The sequence below is a fragment of the Pseudophryne corroboree genome, chromosome 6 (genome assembly GCF_028390025.1).
Source record: "Pseudophryne corroboree isolate aPseCor3 chromosome 6, aPseCor3.hap2, whole genome shotgun sequence".
In the NCBI taxonomy this organism is placed as follows: domain Eukaryota; kingdom Metazoa; phylum Chordata; class Amphibia; order Anura; family Myobatrachidae; genus Pseudophryne; species Pseudophryne corroboree.
Window position 1 is genome coordinate 335,741,980 of NC_086449.1, and position 21,658 is coordinate 335,763,637.

Sequence of the window (21,658 nt, forward strand, 5' to 3'; positions counted from 1 at the left end):
CAGTCTATATTAGCAGCAGACACAGTACGGTAGTCCACGGCTGTAGCTACCTCTGTGTCGGCAGTCGCTGGTCCATCCATAATTGTGTACCACCTACCCGTGTTTTTTTTTTTCTTTCTTCTTGATACATACTACTATAGTAGCTTACTGTAGCAGTCTGCGGTGCTGCTGAGCTGACAGTGTCCAGCAGGTCCGTCATCAGTCATTAGTACATAATAAATATATATTATATACCTGTCCGGCTGCAGTACTAGTGTGATATTATATATATATATATATATATATATATTGATTTCATCTCATTATCATCCAGTCTATATTAGCAGCAGACACAGTACGGTAGTCCACGGCTGTAGCTACCTCTGTGTCTTTTAGTTGTGCCTATTAAAATATGGAGAACAAAAATGTTGAGGTTCCAAAATTAGGGAAAGATCAAGATCCACTTCCACCTCGTGCTGAAGCTGCTGCCACTAGTCATGGCCGAGACGATGAAATGCCAGCAACGTCGTCTGCCAAGGCCGATGCCCAATGTCATAGTACAGAGCATGTAAAATCCAAAACACCAAATATCAGTAAAAAAAGGACTCCAAAATCTAAAATAAAATTGTCGGAGGAGAAGCGTAAACTTGCCAATATGCCATTTACCACACGGAGTGGCAAGGAACGGCTGAGGCCCTGGCCTATGTTCATGGCTAGTGGTTCAGCTTCACATGAGGATGGAAGCACTCAGCCTCTCGCTAGAAAACTGAAAAGACTCAAGCTGGCAAAAGCACCGCAAAGAACTGTGCGTTCTTCCAAATCCCAAATCCACAAGGAGAGTCCAATTGTGTCGGTTGCGATGCCTGACCTTCCCAACACTGGACGTGAAGAGCATGCGCCTTCCACCATTTGCACGCCCCCTGCAAGTGCTGGAAGGAGCACCCGCAGTCCAGTTCCTGATAGTCAGATTGAAGATGTCAGTGTTGAAGTACACCAGGATGAGGAGGATATGGGTGTTGCAGGCGCTGGGGAGGAAATTGACAAGGAGGATTCTGATGGTGAGGTGGTTTGTTTAAGTCAGGCACCCGGGGAGACACCTGTTGTCCGTGGGAGGAATAGGGCCGTTGACATGCCTGGTGAAAATACCAAAAAAATCAGCTCTTCGGTGTGGAAGTATTTCACCAGAAATGCGGACAACATTTGTCAAGCCGTGTGTTGCCTTTGTCAAGCTGCAATAAGTAGGGGTAAGGACGTTAACCACCTCGGAACATCCTCCCTTATACGTCACCTGCAGCGCATTCATAATAAGTTAGTGACAAGTTCAAAAACTTTGGGCGACAGCGGAAGCAGTCCACTGACCAGTAAATCCCTTCCTCTTGTAACCAAGCTCACGCAAACCACCCCACCAACTCCCTCAGTGTCAATTTCCTCCTTCCCCAGGAATGCCAATAGTCCTGCAGGCCATGTCACTGGCAATTCTGACGAGTCCTCTCCTGCCTGGGATTCCTCCGATGCATCCTTGCGTGTAACGCCTACTGCTGCTGGCGCTGCTGTTGTTGCTGCTGGGAGTTGATGGTCATCCCAGAGGGGAAGTCGTACTCGTAAGACCACTTTTACTACTTCCAACAAGCAATTGACTGTCCAACAGTCCTTTGCGAGGAAGATGAAATATCACAGCAGTCATCCTGCTGCAAAGCGGATAACTGAGGCCTTGGCATCCTGGGTGGTGAGAAACGTGGTTCCGGTATCCATCATTACTGCAGAGCCAACTAGAGACTTGTTGGAGGTACTGTGTCCCCGGTACCAAATACCATCTAGGTTCCATTTCTCTAGGCAGGCGATACCGAAAATGTACACAGACCTCAGAAAAAGAGTCACCAGTGTCCTAAAAAATGCAGCTGTACCCAATGTCCACTTAACCACGGACATGTGGACAAGTGGAGCAGGGCAGGGTCAGGACTATATGACTGTGACAGCCCACTGGGTAGATGTATGGACTCCCGCCGCAAGAACAGCAGCGGCGGCACCAGTAGCAGCATCTCGCAAATGCCAACTCTTTCCTAGGCAGGCTACGCTTTGTATCACCGGTTTCCAGAATACGCACACAGCTGAAAACCTCTTACGGCAACTGAGGAAGATCATCGCGGAATGGCTTACCCCAATTGGACTCTCCTGTGGATTTGTGGCATCGGACAACGCCAGCAATATTGTGTGTGCATTAAATATGGGCAAATTCCAGCACGTCCCATGTTTTGCACATACCTTGAATTTGGTGGTGCAGAATTTTTAAAAAAACGAGAGGGGCGTGCAAGAGATGCTGTCGGTGGCCAGAAGAATTGCGGGACACTTTCGGCGTACAGGCACCACGTACAGAAAACTGGAGCACCACCAAAAACGCCTGAACCTGCCCTGCCATCATCTGAAGCAAGAAGTGGTAACGAGGTGGAATTAAACCCTCTATATGCTTCAGAGGTTGGAGGAGCAGCAAAAGGCCATTCAAGCCTATACAATTGAGCACGATATAGGAGGTGGAATGTACCTGTCTCAAGCGCAGTGGAGAATGATTTCAACGTTGTGCAAGGTTCTGCAACCTTTTGAACTTGCCACACGTGAAGTCAGTTCAGACACTGCCAGCCTGAGTCAGGTCATTCCCCTCATCAGGCTTTTGCAGAAGAAGCTGGAGGCATTGAAGGAGGAGCTAAAAGGGAGCGATTCCGCTAGGCATGTGGGACTTGTGGATGCAGCCCTTAATTCGCTTAACAAGGATTCACGGGTGGTCAATCTGTTGAAATCAGAGCACTACATTTTGGCCACCGTGCTCGATCCTAGATTTAAAACCTACCTTGGATCTCTCTTTCCGGCAGACACAAGTCTGCTGGGGTTCAAAGACCTGCTGGTGAGAAAATTGTCAAGTCAAGCGGAACGCGACCTGTCAACATCTCCTCCTTCACATTCTCCCGCAACTGGGGGTGCGAGGAAAAGGCTCAGAATTCCGAGCCCACCCGCTGGCGGTGATGCAGGGCAGTCTGGAGCGACTGCTGATGCTGACATCTGGTCCGGACTGAAGGACCTGACAACGATTACGGACATGTCGTCTACTGTCACTGCATATGATTCTGTCACCATTGAAAGAATGGTGGAGGATTATATGAGTGACCGCATCCAAGTAGGCACGTCAGACAGTCCGTACTTATACTGGCAGGAAAAAGAGGCAATTTGGAGGCCCTTGCACAAACTGGCTTTATTCTACCTAAGTTGCCCTCCCACAAGTGTGTACTCCGAAAGAGTGTTTAGTGCCGCCGCTCACCTTGTCGGCGTACGAGGTTACTTCCAGAAAATGTGGAGAAGATGATGTTCATTAAAATGAATTATAATCAATTCCTCCGTGGAGACATTGACCAGCAGCAATTGCCTCCACAAAGTACACAGGGAGCTGAGATGGTGGATTCCAGTGGGGACGAATTGATAATCTGTGAGGAGCGGGATGTACACGGTGATATATCGGAGGATGATGATGAGGTGGACATCTTGCCTCTGTAGAGCCAGTTTGTGCAAGGAGAGATTAATTGCTTCTTTTTCGGTGGGGGTCCAAACCAACCCGTCATTTCAGTCACAGTCGTGTGGCAGACCCTGTCACTGAAATGATGGGTTGGTTAAAGTGTGCATGTCCTGTTTATACAACATAAGGGTGGGTGGGAGGGCCCAAGGACAATTCCATCTTGCACCTCTTTTTTCTTTCATTTTTATTTGCGTCATGTGCTGTTTGGGGAGTGTTTTTTGGAAGGGCCATCCTGCGTGACACTGCAGTGCCACTCCTAGATGGGCCCGGTGTTTGTGTCGGCCACTAGGGTCGCTTATCTTACTCACACAGCTACCTCATTGCGCCTCTTTTTTTCTTCTTTGCGTCATGTGCTGTTTGGGGAGTGTTTTTTGGAAGGGCCATCCTGCGTGACACTGCAGTGCCACTCCTAGATGGGCCAGGTGTTTGTGTCGGCCACTAGGGTCGCTTAGCTTACTCACACAGCTAACTCATTGCGCCTCTTTTTTTCTTTGCGTCATGTGCTGTTTGGGGAGTGTTTTTTGGAAGGGCCATCCTGCGTGACACTGCAGTGCCACTCCTAGATGGGCCAGGTGTTTGTGTCGGCCACTAGGGTCGCTTAGCTTACTCACACAGCTACCTCATTGCGCCTCTTTTTTTCTTCTTTGCGTCATGTGCTGTTTGGGGAGTGTTTTTTGGAAGGGCCATCCTGCGTGACACTGCAGTGCCACTCCTAGATGGGCCAGGTGTTTGTGTCGGCCACTAGGGTCGCTTAGCTTACTCACACAGCTACCTCATTGCGCCTCTTTTTTTCTTCTTTGCGTCATGTGCTGTTTGGGGAGTGTTTTTTGGAAGGGCCATCCTGCGTGACACTGCAGTGCCACTCCTAGATGGGCCAGGTGTTTGTGTCGGCCACTAGGGTCGCTTAGCTTACTCACACAGCTACCTCATTGCGCCTCTTTTTTTCTTCTTTGCGTCATGTGCTGTTTGGGGAGTGTTTTTTGGAAGGGCCATCCTGCGTGACACTGCAGTGCCACTCCTAGATGGGCCAGGTGTTTGTGTCGGCCACTAGGGTCGCTTAGCTTACTCACACAGCTACCTCATTGCGCCTCTTTTTTTCTTTGCGTCATGTGCTGTTTGGGGAGTGTTTTTTGGAAGGGCCATCCTGCGTGACACTGCAGTGCCACTCCTAGATGGGCCCGGTGTTTGTGTCGGCCACTAGGGTCGCTTATCTTACTCACACAGCTACCTCATTGCGCCTCCTTTTTTTCTTTGCGTCATGTGCTGTTTGGGGAGTGTTTTTTGGAAGGGCCATCCTGCGTGACACTGCAGTGCCACTCCTAGATGGGCCAGGTGTTTGTGTCGGCCACTAGGGTCGCTTATCTTACTCACACAGCTACCTCATTGCGCCTCTTTTTTTCTTTGCGTCATGTGCTGTTTGGGGAGTGTTTTTTGGAAGGGCCATCCTGCGTGACACTGCAGTGCCACTCCTAGATGGGCCCGGTGTTTGTGTCGGCCACTAGGGTCGCTTAGCTTAGTCATCCAGCGACCTCGGTGCAAATTTTAGGACTAAAAATAATATTGTGAGGTGTGAGGTATTCAGAATAGACTGAAAATGAGTGGAAATTATGGATTTTGAGGTTAATAATACTTTGGGATCAAAATGACCCCCAAATTCTATGATTTAAGCTGTTTTTTAGTGTTTTTTGAAAAAAAACACCCAAATCCAAAACACACCCGAATCCGACAAAAAAAATTCGGTGAGGTTTTGCCAAAACGCGGTCGAACCCAAAACACGGCCGCGGAACCGAACCCAAAACCAAAACACAAAACCCGAAAAATTTCCAGTGCACATCATTAGTTAACATCCTTACCCCTACTTATTACGGATTGACAAAGGCAACACACGGCTTGACACCTGATGTCCGGATTTGTGGAGAAATAATTCCACACCGAAGTGGTGGCTTTTTTGGGTATTTTGCCCAGGCATGACAATGGGCTTATTCATCCCATGGACAACAATGGTCTCCCCCGGTGCCTGATTTAAATAAACCACATCACCATCAGCATCCTCATCGTCAACTTCCTCCTCACCGCCAGCAACACCCATATCCTCATCCTGGTGTACTTCAACAGTGACATCTTCAATTTGAATATCAGAAACTGGACTGTGGGTGCTCCTTCCAGCACTTGCAGAGGGCGTGCAAATGGTGGAAGGAGCCACCGCTTCCCGTCCAGTGTTGGGAAGGTCAGGCATCACAACCGCCATCACAGTTGGACTCTCCTTGGGGATATATGATACCATCTTAGAACGCACATAACACAATATGCGACACAGGAGAGCGTAGCCCTAGACTACACAGGGCAAACCCTATAAAAATTATTTGGATTGAATATTAATAATCCCTTTATTTAGAGTAAATAATATACAGCACAGGACAGTACCACTGGACTTATACGGCAGTACCACTGGACATATACGACAGTATCACTGGAATTATACGGCAGTACCACTGGACTTATACGGCAGTTTCACTGGAATTATATGGCAATACCACTGGACTTATATGGCAGTACCACCGGACTGGATTTATATGGCAGCATCACTGGACTTATACAGCAGTACCACTGGACTTATACGGCAGTATCACTAGAATTATATGGCAATGGCAATACCACTGGACTTATACGGCAGTATCACTGGAATTATACGGCAGTATCACTGGAATTATACGGCGGTACCACTGTACTTATACGGCAGTACCACTGGACTTATACGGCAGTATCACTGGACTTATATACGGCAGTATCACTGGACTTATATACGGCAGTATCACTGGACTTATACTGCAGTATCACTGGACTCATACGGCAGTACCACTGGAATTATACGACAGTATCAGTGGACTTATAGCAGCAGTATCACTGGAGTTATACAGCAGTGCCACTGGGCTTATACAGCAGTACCACTGGAATTATACGACAGTATCACTGGACTTATACGGCAGTATCACTGGAATTATACGGCAGTACCACAGGATTTATATGGCAATATCACTGGAATTATACGGCAGTACCACTAGACTGGATTTATACGACAGTATCACTGGACTTATACGGCAGTACCACTGGAATTATACGGCAGTATCACTGAAATTATACGCCAGTATCACTGGATTTATACGGCAGTGCCACTGGATTTATACAGCAGTATCACTGGAATTATACGGCAGTACCACTGGAATTATACGGCAGTACCACCGGGCTGGATTTATATGGCAGTATCACTGGACTTATATGGCAGTACCACTGGAATTATACAGCAGTATCACTGGACTGGATTTATACGCCAGTACCACTGGATTTATACTGCAGTACCACTGGACATATATGGCAGTATCACTGGAATTATATGTCAGTACCACTGGACATATACGGCAGTATTACTGGACTGGATTTATACAACAGTACCACTGGACACATACGGCAGTATCACTGTACTTTATATGGTAGTATCACTGGACTGGATTTATACGCCAGTACCAGTGGATTTATACGGCAGTACCACTGGACATATATGGCAGTATCACTGGAATTATATGGCAGTACCACTGGACATATATGGTAGTATCACTGGACTGGATTTATACAACAGTAACACTGGACATATACGGCAGTATCACTGGATTTATATGGAAGTATCACTGGACTGGATTTATACGCCAGTACCACTGGATTTATACGGCAGTACCACTGGACATATACGGCAGTATCACTGGAATTATATGGCAGTACCACTGGACATATACGGCAGTATCACTGTACTGGATTTATATGGCCGTACCACTGGACATATACGGCAGTATCACTGGACTTATATGGCAGTATCACTGGACTGGATTTCTACACCAATACCACTGGATTCATACGACAGTATCACTGGACTTATACGGCAGTATCACTGGACATATATGGCAGTATCACTGGACATATACGGCAATACCACAGGGACACCACCATTGGACTGATGCAGGACAACAGAGCACCACTGCAATGGACTGTACTTATACAGCAGCACTGGACATATGGCAGCAGAGGACACCACCACTGTGACTGGACTGATGCAGCACAACACACCACCACTGAACTGATGCAGCACAACACAGCACCACTGGACTGGACTTATATGGCAGCAGAGGACACCACCACTGTGACTGGACTGATGCAGCACAAGACACCACCACTGCATTGATACAGCACAACACAGCACCATTGGACTGGACTTATACAGCAGCACTGGACATATGGCAGCAGAGGACACCACCACTGTGACTGGACTGATGCAGCACAAGACACTACCACTGTACTGATGCAGGACAACACAGCACTACTGCACTGGACTTATACAGCTACACTGGACATATGGCAGCAGAGGACACCACCACTGTGACTAGACTGATGCAGCATAAGACACTACACCGGACTGAGCAGCACAAGACAGCACTAGAATCGCCACCCCACTTTCCCTCTCACACAGACACTGAGGACGGAGACACGTCCTCTCACTACACTCTCCAATTCCGAAGTGAAAATGGCGGCGACGCACGGCTCCTTATATGGAATCCAAAACCCGTGAGAATCCGACAGATGGATGATGACGTTTTGCCTCGTTCTGGTTTCCGAGTCAGGCGGGAAAACCCGAGCCATGCTCGGGTATTGAAGTCCGCTCGGGTTCGGTTCTTAAGGAACCGAACCCGCTCATCTCTAATTTTTCTACACTTTGTGGAACCATATTGTGGACTTTACCATTATTCTACGTAAAATTCACCAGGACCTACTGCCTTACACTTTAGCAACATCCATAATTCCTAGTGAACTAATGTAATATGAATCTTCATGACTGTCGGATGAACCCACAAAATGGTGTCCTCCAGTAAGTATTTGATGAGAACCCTTAAGGTGAGATAATCCTTTGAGTAGTACAGGAATTTTCTTTTGCTTTTTTTTGTATTAATTTTTGCTGGCGGTTTTATATCTCCTTGGAACATATACACGGTTGAGTCACATTATTATGACCACCTCCTACATTTGACGTTAGCAGCGCCTAGCCCATGAAGTACGTCACGTGTCGTGTGCTGGCTTGGTGGGTATATAAGGTGTGTGATTGGCCGTCTGCACACATATCTCTCGTTGCTTTTATGTGTAAAAGGAGCGATTTATCCGAGTTGCAAAAAGGAATGATTATCAAATTTCGGGCCAAGGGTATTTCTGAAGCAGCGCAGTTTGTGAACTGCTCGTGTGCTGCTGTGGTGAAGGTGTATCGTGACTGCACAAAGGGCACCATTGCGAATAACCGAGGTGGAAACTGCGGAGCACCACATGCCATTGATGTGAGAGGCGAACGTCAGCTACGAAAGTGCGTGAGGGCCGACTGACGCTACAGTGGAGCAGCTCACGGTAAAAATGTAACTGTGCCAACTTACTAGCACCTTATTGAGCCACTCCCAGCCTGTCTAGCTGCTGTACGTGTTGCACACGGTGGTTACTGTTAGCTGGTGGTCATAATAAGGTGACTTGTCTGTGTATTATTTAGCCATTGCTAATAAAAGTCATAACTATTATGTCCAGTCCTTTTATTTACCTCTCCTAGGGGGCTGATTTTGAGCTGCACACTGTTGCGACCAAGTCTTTTACCATAGTCTAATCTGCGTCTTTATGGTGCATAGTTGCCGACTTTTGGGCTGCTCTCTCCGGGAGAGAGCAGCCAGTCGGCTCAGCAGGGGGGCGGGCAGTGAGCTGATGTGAGGAGGGGGGCGGGCCGGAGGCGGCACGGGGGCGCGCCAGAGGAGGGATGGGGCGTGGCTGCTGGATCGCGTCATGCAAGCCACGCCCCCCACTCTGTAATGCCGCAATTACCGGCATTATACAGTGGGGGGCGTGGCTTGCATGACGCGATTCAACAAGAATCGCGTCATCGCCTGCCCGGACCTCCCACTTCACCTGTAATCGGGAGACTTGCCTGCTCTTCCGGGGGGGCCGGGAGGGTCACCCGATTTTCGGGAGCCTCCCGGCCATTACGGGAGGGTAGGCAAGTATGTTATGGTGTTAGCATAAGCTCTCCCCCTTGTGTACAAGCATGCATCTGAGTGCACAAGAGCTGGGATGCTCACTTTGTGTGTCTGCAGTTGCAACCATCAGAAGCACAATTGGGACTTGCACCAGCCCCCTGCTAGGTACAGAATCTCCATCAGAGTATGGGAGTATGGGCTCCAGTGTATGCCATTAAGGATCTGAGTACACAGGGGATTTAGAAACATGCCTATTTAATGCGAACATCAGCATTTAAATATCTCCCGTGATTATGGCTTACACCTAACAGGCTCCATATTATGATGCCTGCTCCTCCTTATATTGGAGGAATGCGGTGCGGGAGGGTTTTTTCTAGAGATGAGCGGGTTCGGTTTCTCTGAATCCGAACCCGCCAGAACTTCATGTTTTTTTTCACGGGTCCGAGCGACTCGGATCTTCCCGCCTTGCTCGGTTAACCCGAGCGCGCCCGAACGTCATCATGACGCTGTCGGATTCTCGCGAGGCTCGGATTCTATCGCGAGACTCGGATTCTATATAAGGAGCCGCGCGTCGCCGCCATTTTCACACGTGCATTGAGATTGATAGGGAGAGGACGTGGCTGGCGTCCTCTCCATTTAGATTATAAGAGACTGAGAGAGATTTACTGGAGCTGACTAGGAGGAGTACTGTTACTGTAGAAGTGTAGAGACTGAGTGGAGAGAGTTTACTAGTGAGGACAGTGCAGTTTACTTTATAATCCGTTCTCTGCCTGAAAAAAGCGATACACAGTGACTCAGTCACATACCATATCTGTGTGCACTGCTCAGGCTCAGGCCAGTGTGCTGCATCATCTATTATCTATATATAATATTATATATATCTGTCTGACTGCTCAGCTCACACAGCTTATAATTGTGGGGGAGACTGGGGAGCACTACTGCAGTGCCAGTTATAGGTTATAGCAGGAGCCAGGAGTACATAATATATTATATAGTGAGTGACCACCAGACACACAGTGCAGTTTATTTAATATATCCGTTCTCTGCCTGAAAAAAGCGATACACACAGTGACTCAGTCAGTCACATACCATATCTGTGTGCACTGCTCAGGCTCAGGCCAGTGTGCTGCATCATCTATATATATTATATATCTGTCTGACTGCTCAGCTCACACAGCTTATAATTGTGGGGGAGACTGGGGAGCACTACTGCAGTGCCAGTTATAGGTTATAGCAGGAGCCAGGAGTACATAATATTATATTAAAATTAAACAGTGCACACTTTTGCTGCAGGAGTGCCACTGCCAGTGTGACTAGTGACCAGTGACCTGACCACCAGTATATATAATATTAGTAGTATACTATCTCTTTATCAACCAGTCTATATTAGCAGCAGACACAGTACAGTGCGGTAGTTCACGGCTGTGGCTACCTCTGTGTCGGCACTCGGCAGCCCGTCCATAATTGTATATACCACCTAACCGTGGTTTTTTTTTCTTTCTTTATACATACATACTAGTTACGAGTATACTATCTCTTTATCAACCAGTCTATATATTAGCAGCAGACACAGTATAGTGCGGTAGTTCACGGCTGTGGCTACCTCTGTGTCGGCACTCGGCAGCCCGTCCATAATTGTATATACCACCTAACCGTGGTTTTTTTTTCTTTCTTTATACATACATACTAGTTACGAGTATACTATCTCTTTATCAACCAGTCTATATATTAGCAGCAGACACAGTACAGTGCGGTAGTTCACGGCTGTGGCTACCTCTGTGTCGGCACTCGGCAGCCCGTCCATAATTGTATATACCACCTAACCGTGGTTTTTTTTTCTTTCTTTATACATACATACTAGTTACGAGTATACTATCTCTTTATCAACCAGTCTATATATTAGCAGCAGACACAGTACAGTGCGGTAGTTCACGGCTGTGGCTACCTCTGTGTCGGCACTCGGCAGCCCGTCCATAATTGTATATACCACCTAACCGTGGTTTTTTTTTCTTTCTTTATACATACATACTAGTTACGAGTATACTATCTCTTTATCATCAACCAGTCTATATATTAGCAGCAGACACAGTACAGTGCAGTAGTTCACGGCTGTGGCTACCTCTGTGTCGGCACTCGGCAGCCCGTCCATAATTGTATATACCACCTAACCGTGGTTTTTTTTTCTTTCTTTATACATACATACTAGTTACGAGTATACTATCTCTTTATCAACCAGTCTATATATTAGCAGCAGACACAGTACAGTGCGGTAGTTCACGGCTGTGGCTACCTCTGTGTCGGCACTCGGCAGCCCGTCCATAATTGTATACTAGTATCCAATCCATCCATCTCCATTGTTTACCTGAGGTGCCTTTTAGTTGTGCCTATTAAAATATGGAGAACAAAAATGTTGAGGTTCCAAAATTAGGGAAAGATCAAGATCCACTTCCACCTCGTGCTGAAGCTGCTGCCACTAGTCATGGCCGAGACGATGAAATGCCAGCAACGTCGTCTGCCAAGGCCGATGCCCAATGTCATAGTACAGAGCATGTCAAATCCAAAACACCAAATATCAGTAAAAAGCCTCTTTTTTTCTTTGCGTCATGTGCTGTTTGGGGAGGGTTTTTTGGAAGGGACATCCTGCGTGACACTGCAGTGCCACTCCTAGATGGGCCCGGTGTTTGTGTCGGCCACTAGGGTCGCTAATCTTACTCACACAGCTACCTCATTGCGCCTCTTTTTTTCTTTGCGTCATGTGCTGTTTGGGGAGGGTTTTTTGGAAGGGCCATCCTGCGTGACACTGCAGTGCCACTCCTAGATGGGCCCGGTGTTTGTGTCGGCCACTAGGGTCGCTAATCTTACTCACACAGCTACCTCATTGCGCCTCTTTTTTTCTTTGCGTCATGTGCTGTTTGGGGAGGGTTTTTTGGAAGGGACATCCTGCGTGACACTGCAGTGCCACTCCTAGATGGGCCCGGTGTTTGTGTCGGCCACTAGGGTCGCTAATCTTACTCACACAGCTACCTCATTGCGCCTCTTTTTTTCTTTGCGTCATGTGCTGTTTGGGGAGGGTTTTTTGGAAGGGCCATCCTGCGTGACACTGCAGTGCCACTCCTAGATGGGCCCGGTGTTTGTGTCGGCCACTAGGGTCGCTAATCTTACTCACACAGCTACCTCATTGCGCCTCTTTTTTTCTTTGCGTCATGTGCTGTTTGGGGAGGGTTTTTTGGAAGGGACATCCTGCGTGACACTGCAGTGCCACTCCTAGATGGGCCCGGTGTTTGTGTCGGCCACTAGGGTCGCTTATCTTACTCACACAGCGACCTTGGTGCAAATTTTAGGACTAAAAATAATATTGTGAGGTGTGAGGTATTCAGAATAGACTGAAAATGAGTGTAAATTATGGTTTTTGAGGTTAATAATACTTTGGGATCAAAATGACCCCCAAATTCTATGATTTAAGCTGTTTTTTAGTGTTTTTTGAAAAAAACACCCGAATCCAAAACACACCCGAATCCGACAAAAAAAATTCGGTGAGGTTTTGCCAAAACGCGTTCGAACCCAAAACACGGCCGCGGAACCGAACCCAAAACCAAAACACAAAACCCGAAAAATTTCAGGCGCTCATCTCTAGTTTTTTCCCCACTTTCTTCTCAGGTTCGTGAGACATTTTATACTCTTATACTCTTAGACATTTTGTACATATAAATTCTCAGCTATGTGCCCGTGCAATGGTAGTGAAGGCACTCCATAGAAAAGTGCTGGAATGAATGGAGATTGCTTACTGTAATAAGTGACAGTGTGTGCAGCTGTACACTGTGGCTGCACAACTGAATTGTTCCCTTACTGAATTATCACATAGGGGCAGATGTACTAAGCCTTGTAGAGTGATAAAGTGGAGAGAAAAAGTACCAACCAATCAGCTCATAACCAATCAGCTTGTAACTAACATATTTCAAACACAATCTGTAACATGGCAGTTAGGAGCTGATTGCCTGGTGCTTTATCACTCTCCACTTTCTCACTGTCCAAGGCTTTAGTACATCTCCCTCTTAAAAGGTATATCAAGATTCTTTTCCGTAGTTTCCACTGTACTAATTGGCCAGTCAGTAGTACAGTACACGCAATTTTACATTCACCCCTTTCTATCACAATACAGCAGAGTATTTTAGTGCAAGGAGATAATGCACCAGCCAGTCAGCATCTAACTGTCATTTCTCAAATCCTTAATGATTGGCTGGTGCGTTATCACCTTGCCCTTATCACTGCCTTTTACTGGCACCAGCCAGTCAGCATCTAACTGTCATTTCTCAAATCCTTAATGATTGGCTGGTGCGTTATCACCTTGTCCTTATCACTGCCTTATCACTTCTTTATCCCTTCTGCAGGCTTAATACATCTGCCTCAAAGATCGTTGTCACTTGGTAAGTAGCTAAGCTCAGCCTATTTACTTATTATCTCTGAGGAATTTACTCATAATATAAAGTAATCGTATGACAAATATTATTCAATTTACACTGTACAGCTGGTTTCAGAATAATACAGTATGTGTTGTAAGTTGTTTTTTTTTGTTTCAGGTCTCTGGCTGATTTTTTTTTTTAATCAGGTCAATATTGCCTCACATTGCCCGGTGGGCCCACAGCCTCTCTTTCTCTAATATTAGTGTGAACATTTAGCAATACATTCTTGTGATTTAGGGCCTAATTCAGACCTGTGCAAACTGAAATCTAAACTGCAGTGTAAAAATAAAGCAGCCAGTATTTACCCTGCACAGAAAAAATATAACCCACCCAAACTAACTCTCTCTGCACATGTTATATCTGCCCCCCCCCCCCCCCCCTGCAGTACACATGGGCGGCCATTCTGACCCGATCGCACGCTGCAGTTTATTGCAGCGCAGTGATTGGGTCAGAGTGGCGCATTCCAGACGGCCTAAGGCCGTCGCTGAGCTACGATCGCCTCTGCCTGATTGACAGGCAGAGGCGGTCGCTGGGCGGAATGGCGGCGTTTGGCTGCCGTTTCTTGGGCTCGGCCCGGCCAACGCAGGCGTGGCTGCCATACAGCCCGCACGTCGGCCACAATCGCCAGCTAGCCAGCCTGCATGCATGCATGCCTGCCTGTCTACCGCTAACAGCTCTGCACTGTGAGCCGATAAGGTACCTGACCTTTTGCTATAGGTCACGGCTCAGGCGCTCCCGAAGAGCCCAGCGCTGCCCTCGTGTCCGCTGTCCGGGTCCACAGTTAGTGAAGGCGGCTCTGACTCTGCGGCACACTTGTCAACCAGCTGCGGCACATGGGTTGAAAAACGCTGCTCTAGATAGATACAGTAATCAATATGTGATAAATATGTGTACTCTTGCTAAGGTCTGCATTGCACGCTCTTGGATGGCATCTGCAGTTCCAGTGTTCAATTCCTGGGTTTCTTTGGTTAATGTAACTGTCACCCATGAAAGAGATCTTTGTCTTTCCCGAAAAGTCGAGTCTAATGGGCCCTAAACATTGGCCGATCCGCCCCCGAGCTGCCCGACGGCGGATACGGGCGACGGGCGACCCGGCAGCTGGGTGGGGGGGGGGGCAGTGACGGGGGGAGTGAAGTTACTTCACTCCCCCCGTCACATGGCTCCATAGAACTGCAGGCAAATATGGACGAGATCATCCATATTGGCCTGCATGCACAGCCGACGGAGCACCAGCGATGAACGAGCGCGGGACCGCGCATTGTTCATCGCTGGTGCCTCCACACTGCACGATATGAATGGTATCTCGTTCATTAATGAGCGAGATCGTTCATATCGTGCAGTGATGTCGCCCAGTGTGTAGGGCCTATAAGTATTACCGTCAGTGGTTGCAATCCAAATATTCCAAATACCCTTCTCAAGCCCCATGATTGTCTATTCTCCCTTTTCAGCATACTGGGCCGGATGTAATATAGTGTGAGACGGCAGGAGCTCCGAGATTCTGCCCGGAACTTGTACGTTTTTGAGCAATCATTTACATGGCAAAACGTACAAGTTCGGCCGGAATCTCTGAGCTCTGGCTGCCTCTCACTGCATTACTTCCTGTCCACTGTCTTCTCTGGGCAGAGGCGTCACTGTGTGGCATGCACGCTTAGAAGTTGTGGTGCTGCCCTGCTCCTATAGTTCTATTATTTGCTTCTTATTAAATCTCAGATTCTCAGATTTACTGGAATGTTTATATTGATGCAGTAATGTTCACCAAATTGCTTTTTTCATTTTGTTGTTTTGCTTGTTTATGTTTATTTTTGTTTTGAAATGTCAAAACAATTAAAGATTAAGACCCCCCCCTCCCTCATACAGCTACGATAAATTGGGGCAATTCTGCGTTCTGGAGATGATTGTCCTAATACTGTAAATAGGTGACGTATGGGTTCCCCATGTTGGCAATCCTGAACAAAAAGTGATCGGGATCGCAAAATCAGATTTTTAAACATGTTTAAAAATGTAGATTTATCGAGGCTTTGTTTTGGTGCTGCATGGCGAGGATTGGCCGATAGGCAGCAGTAGTGAGGTGAGGGGTGCGAGCGGGCGTCTGTACCTTATAGCAGCAGTGGTGCCATTGTTAGTGGGGGTGCGGGTGCCATAGCGTTCTTCTCCTAAATCTCGGAAGAGGAATGCTCATGATTGGTGCAGCTGCCCTTTTCAAAAATTGCTTTAAAGATGGTTGCGGTGAGTCAATCGTAGTGAGCAATGTCATCACCATAATATTAGCCAGCGCGAGACATGGAACAGGCAGTCCAACTGCGAAGGTAGAGCTGAGCAGAGTTCCTGAATAGTGAAGGCGCGAGAGGAAGCCCAGGGAGGCGGCGGCCATGTAAAAGAACCGGGGTGACCCCGTGAAGTGTGTCCACTGGCTGTATATTACCTTTGCTAGTGGAGCCCAGTGCTGGTTCTAAAAAATATGGGGGACCTCTACTCATTTTTTACCCCTGTATTTTTAGAACCAGGGTCGGCTCCAAGAGCCTGGTACTGGTTCACTAAATATGGGGGACCCCTACATATTTTATCCCCCATATTTTTTGTACCAGGGCCGTCTCCAATAGCTGGGGCTCGTTATGCTTTTTTTTTTTGGGGGGGGGGGGGGCATTATTTTTTTTTTAACTACTAACAGAAGGCTTCATTGTGGTGGTAGTTCAGGAGTAGAATGGGGACGGTGGGTAATAGTAGTAGTACCGTCCAATATTTAAGTTTTCTACATGTGACTAGGAAAAAGACAGTCGAGTAAGGTGGAGTATAGGCCCTTTCATGATTTGCAGATCCAGACTTGAATAGAAAAAATCTGAGAGAAAATAATATCACAGGGCCTGTGAAATAATATATTGTGATTGTTGATGTATGGGGACTTTTACTGAATGAAAAAAAAACTGATGTTGGTGCCAGCTCACTTTCTGTCTTAGGGGGTAATGCAGACCGGATCGTAGCAGCAAATTTGTTAGCAGTTCGGCAAAACCGTGTGCACTGCAGGTGTGGCAGATATAACATGTGCAGAGAGAGTTAGTGTTGGGTGGGTTATATTGTTTCTGTGCAGGGTAAATACTGGCTGCTTTATTTTTACACTGCAATTTAGATTTCAGTTTGAACACACCACACCCAAATTAGCAGCAGGACATTTTATAAAATGGAGGTCCCAGTTATCAGGAATGGACCTAGGAGAAAATGTGTTATAGTGCCATTTATCATTCTGCTATAACACTTCCTGCTTACCTCATTACCGAGGCGAAGCAGGAAGCCACTCCGACAAGATGTATTAACATCTTGTCTGCCGAAACAGGGGAGTGTAAACTCCCCCCTCCGGCGATCCCCACCTTGCTGATGCAATGTGTCTCCCAGTCCAGCTCCACTGCGCATGTGCGAGATCCCGCAAATCACATGAGATCTCCTGCGCAGCCTGGAGTCTGGTTACCTCCACAGCCAAGGACACCTCTGTCCCTGCTGTGAAGATAGAGCAACGCCACCTGCAGCTGTCAATATCGATAGCTGCGGGTGACGGAACGGTCAGCGCTGCTGAATGTTCATACATTGACCTGGATATCGGCATGCTATGTAGCGCCAATATGTCACTGAGCCCAGTGGCGCACGCAGGGGGGGTTTCCGAGTACCTAGAAACCCCCCTGATGAGCCAAATCTTCTATTTAGGAGACAGAGACACAGCTGTCTCTGTCTCAGCTAAAAGCCGTGACCGCGATCGCAAGCGCGACCGCAAAGCATCAGAGCCGGATTAAGGGGGGGGGGGGGGGGGATCAGGGGGTAAGTATCCCTGAGCCACTGGCGGATCCACAGTGGGGGGGGGGGGGGGCGAATAGGGTGATTGCCCCCCGTAACACAGCCCCAGCCCCGCCCACTTACTCTTCCTGCAGGCAGCAAAGGTCAAGGGAGCTGCTGGCACCGGCCGGGATCATAGTGTTCTCCTGTCAGCGCAGCACATTCTGGTCGGGCGGCCGCGGATGCAGCTCACACTGCGGCCCGCTCCCCATAGTTCAGTGCTCCTGTGCCTTTTCGGCAGCAACATGGTGCTCCTAGATCCCAGCAGTGCTGAGCACCTGATCCCGGTGAAGGCCGGCAGCCACAGCGACGATGTAGCAGCCCAGTGGAGGAGAGCCAATCCACGCTGCTGCCCGGCTGGAGATGCCTCTGCACCGCCTGGATGCACTAGCACCTGGCCAGACCTTTTTCTGGTCACCCTGCTGACCTAGCTAGTCTGCTCTGAGGTCCAGGTCTTCTTCTTCTGCCTGCCTTCCCGGGTGGCCTCCTTCTGGTTCAGTCCCAACGAGATGTACACAGCTTGCGCTGCTGGGGAACCAGGTAACTTGGGCCCGGAGGGGGAGAGATACAGGGATACAAGTGTTTTGTCTTAAGACAGGCACTTCATCATGTAATGTACCTCTACATATGATTATTATAATACAATTTTAATGCATTTTATAAAGCACCATTCAGAACCTACTGTATACAGTACATTTAACATTTTGAAGACCTGAGGATGGAAGCAACCACCTATGAAAATGCACTGGAATTTTAGTTTCTATCAAAATTCAAACAGCAATGGGTTGGGAATAAGTGTAAAAAATTTGAAACCACTGGTCAGCCATAGTGTTATTAGCATTATTATTTGTTACAGTATATTATAATATTCAGGATTTATTATAACTGTAAGCACCAATATTGTGCCACCATTTACGACCACTGTTCTGGGTTGAGCCACTCTAGCTCCTTATGGTGCCCATTTATCATGGTATATTTGCAGCTATATCCTCGAAAAAAAAAAAAATTTTTGGAGGTTAGCCGCAAATATTAAGTAACACCTGCATGTAAGATACCTACTGCAATTCCTCCATTGCCGCCTGCAGCTGCATCCCCCATAGATTTCTATGGGGAATGCAATGCTGCTAGATTTATCAATATCCAGAATGCAATGCATTCCCGATATTGATCCCCGCAGCTACCGCCATCTGAAGATGGCGGGGCTACAGATTGCACTTATGGCTGGCAGAGGGTTCCTCCGACACCCTCCATGGAAGTGGCCTCTGTGCAGCATGGTCAGAGCTGACCGGCATACACAGCACCCCTCCACCAGTACAAAAATCAGTAATTTCACACCAGAGCCAAAGAGTTGGGATTGCCCTTCCCTGGGCCCCCCTGACTCATGGGGCCCCCTGGCTAGAGATGTTTTGCCTCAGCTATTATGGTGTTGTCTCCCCTCTCAAGCCACCACTGGTAGCAGCAGAGGCTGGAGATTACAGTATAACTCAGCGCACTGCCCGAGAGGCGGTGGAGGGGAGGGAGATGCTGCACGCCTGATAACACTGCCGCAGCTCCTGCATGTGAGTCACTGCTCTTCCGCCACCCCTGGCAGCCTGAAACCCTCCCTGCCCGACAGCATGCCCCAAAGTCTTTGACCCACACCCACCCCGGAGCCTGAAACCCTCCCTCCCCGACAGCCTGCCCAGAAATCTCCCCCAACCACACACCCTGCAGCATCAAACCCTCCCTTCCCGACAGCATGCCCCAAAGTTCCCCTCCCCATCCTCCCTGTGCTGGCTGCCCGACATCATTCCATTCCACCCTAGCGTGGAGACTCACCAGCGGCTAGCCCCAGCAAATAAGTGATGAGCAAGAAATAGTGCAGCGCCAGGGTGAACATGTCTTTAAAGTACATTCAGTAATCAGCCTCATTGTGTTGAGGGGGGGGGGGGGGGGGGGCAGCAGGCATATCAAGGGTATAATTGCCAACAATAAGAGGAGGACCCCCTGCCTTACGTGCCCTGGGCCCCCTGAATGCTTAATCCGGCCCTGGCAACAGTAGCTCTCTTCTTATAGGCCCTACACACTGGGCGATAATTCTCAAAGATATGAACGATCTCGTTCATTAATGAACAAGATACCGTTCATATCTTTCAGTGTGGAGGCACCAGCGATGAAGGATGCGCGGCCCCGCACTCGTTCATCGCTGGTGCCCCGTTGGCTGTGCATGCAGGCCAATATGGATGATCTCGTCCATATTTGCCTGCACTTCAATGGAGCCGTGTGACGGGGGGACTGAAGAAACTTCACTGCCACCCCGCCGCCGGGTCGGCCGTATCCGCCGTCGGGCAGCTCGGCGGCGGATCGTTAAATGTGTAGGGCCCATTACAGATTGTTTTGGGGGGAACTGTTGGCTGCGCATGTTCAGCCATAGCAGCTCCCTCCGTCCTTGCACTGATGCCCCTCTGCTCCCAGCCCCTATGCATACAACTGTATTTGTCATTAAGTATGTATGTATGTATGTATGTATGTGTGTATTTGTGCACATATGTATAAATGTATATACATATACATGTATACACGTGTGTGTGTGTGTGTGTGTGTGTGTATATATATATATACACATATATATGTGTGTGTGTGTATGTATGTAACATATATATATATATATATATATATATATATATATATGCATACATACACACACACACACACACGCCCACGGAAACCCCCCTCACTAAATCCTGCGTTTGCCCCTGGAGCCCGCACCACCAGTGTCATACATGGGGGAGAAGCGGTATCAGTGCACATAACGTGCGCTTATGCCACTTCTCCCCCATAACAAAGGATAATACATTTACCCCCTAGTACAGAGGTTCCTAAAAGTGGTCCTCAAGGCACCCCAACAGTCCAGGTTTTAGGTATATCTATTGTTCAGCACAGATGGTTACATCAAATTGACTAAGGTGCTAATTAAGTTACCTGTGGCCAAGCATGGATACATTTAAAACCAGGACCGTTGGGGTGCCTTGAGGACCGTGTTTGGGAACCTCTGCCCTAGTACCATGGTTAGTCCTCTATAGGACATGGCTGGCTTTGATAAGACCAGTCATATCAGAGCACATGGTCTCCCTTTCCCAATGCCAGTATACTGTATCTGATACTACGTGGCACCATAAGTCATAAGACTTTCGCAAGGCTTCCTTGAATCATAGGTCCCTGTGCAGTGCATTCTATCAGACTTAGTTTTGAGGTACCCAGCAGTAAATATATTTATTTACCTCCCAACCTTGTAGACATGAGGGTTCTATCCTACTGTCTTAATCGTCACAGCTTTATCCTGATGGAGCCAGAAAGGTGGGCAGTAGCAATCTTTCTTTGCTGAATGAGTGCAGTGCACACCTGCCTAGCCCTTTTCAGCCCCCTCATTTGTGCCATGGCCAAGTGCCTCGTCCTGATTCATAGATTTGCAATGACCCAAAGTAAGTTTCAAATTAACGTATTTGTAGAGCACATGCTTTTTACCCCAAATTCACCACCGTCTACAAATATAATTAATTCATATAATTAATTCAGGAGTTTGTGACAAGCTGAAGAGTGACGTTTTCAAGTTATTTTGTATTAAACATGCTGAAGCCCACTAAAGGATCCTCTGGTACTTTTGGGACCAGTTTGAGTCTTGCTGATACCCATTATATAGTTACAGTGTTAGGTTACAAAAAAACATTGTATTGATCAATAGTTAGGCTGGATACACAAACAATTTCCCTTCACCCCTGACCATCGGAGATTACCGATACACACTAGGCGATTTA

General features: G+C 47.7%; 1 protein-coding gene and 1 long non-coding RNA gene across 13 annotated transcripts in view; one reads left to right on the forward strand and one right to left on the reverse strand.

Annotated features, from left to right (window-relative positions):
• The window catches only part of LINGO1 (leucine rich repeat and Ig domain containing 1), a 667,101-nt gene that overhangs the window by 264,594 nt on the left and 380,849 nt on the right, over window positions 1-21,658 (forward strand). For 6 of the 12 annotated variants that reach the window (XM_063926416.1, XM_063926414.1, XM_063926417.1 and 3 more), the window contains one exon: window positions 13,974-14,009. The exons of the other annotated variants lie outside the window; for them this stretch is intronic. The gene's annotated coding sequence lies outside the window, so the exon portion shown is untranslated. The remainder of the gene's footprint in view (window positions 1-13,973; window positions 14,010-21,658) is intronic. 12 annotated transcript variants of the gene reach the window in all.
• LOC134932212 (uncharacterized) overlaps window positions 1-21,658 on the reverse strand; it is an 86,606-nt gene that overhangs the window by 63,731 nt on the left and 1,217 nt on the right. The window lies entirely within an intron of this gene.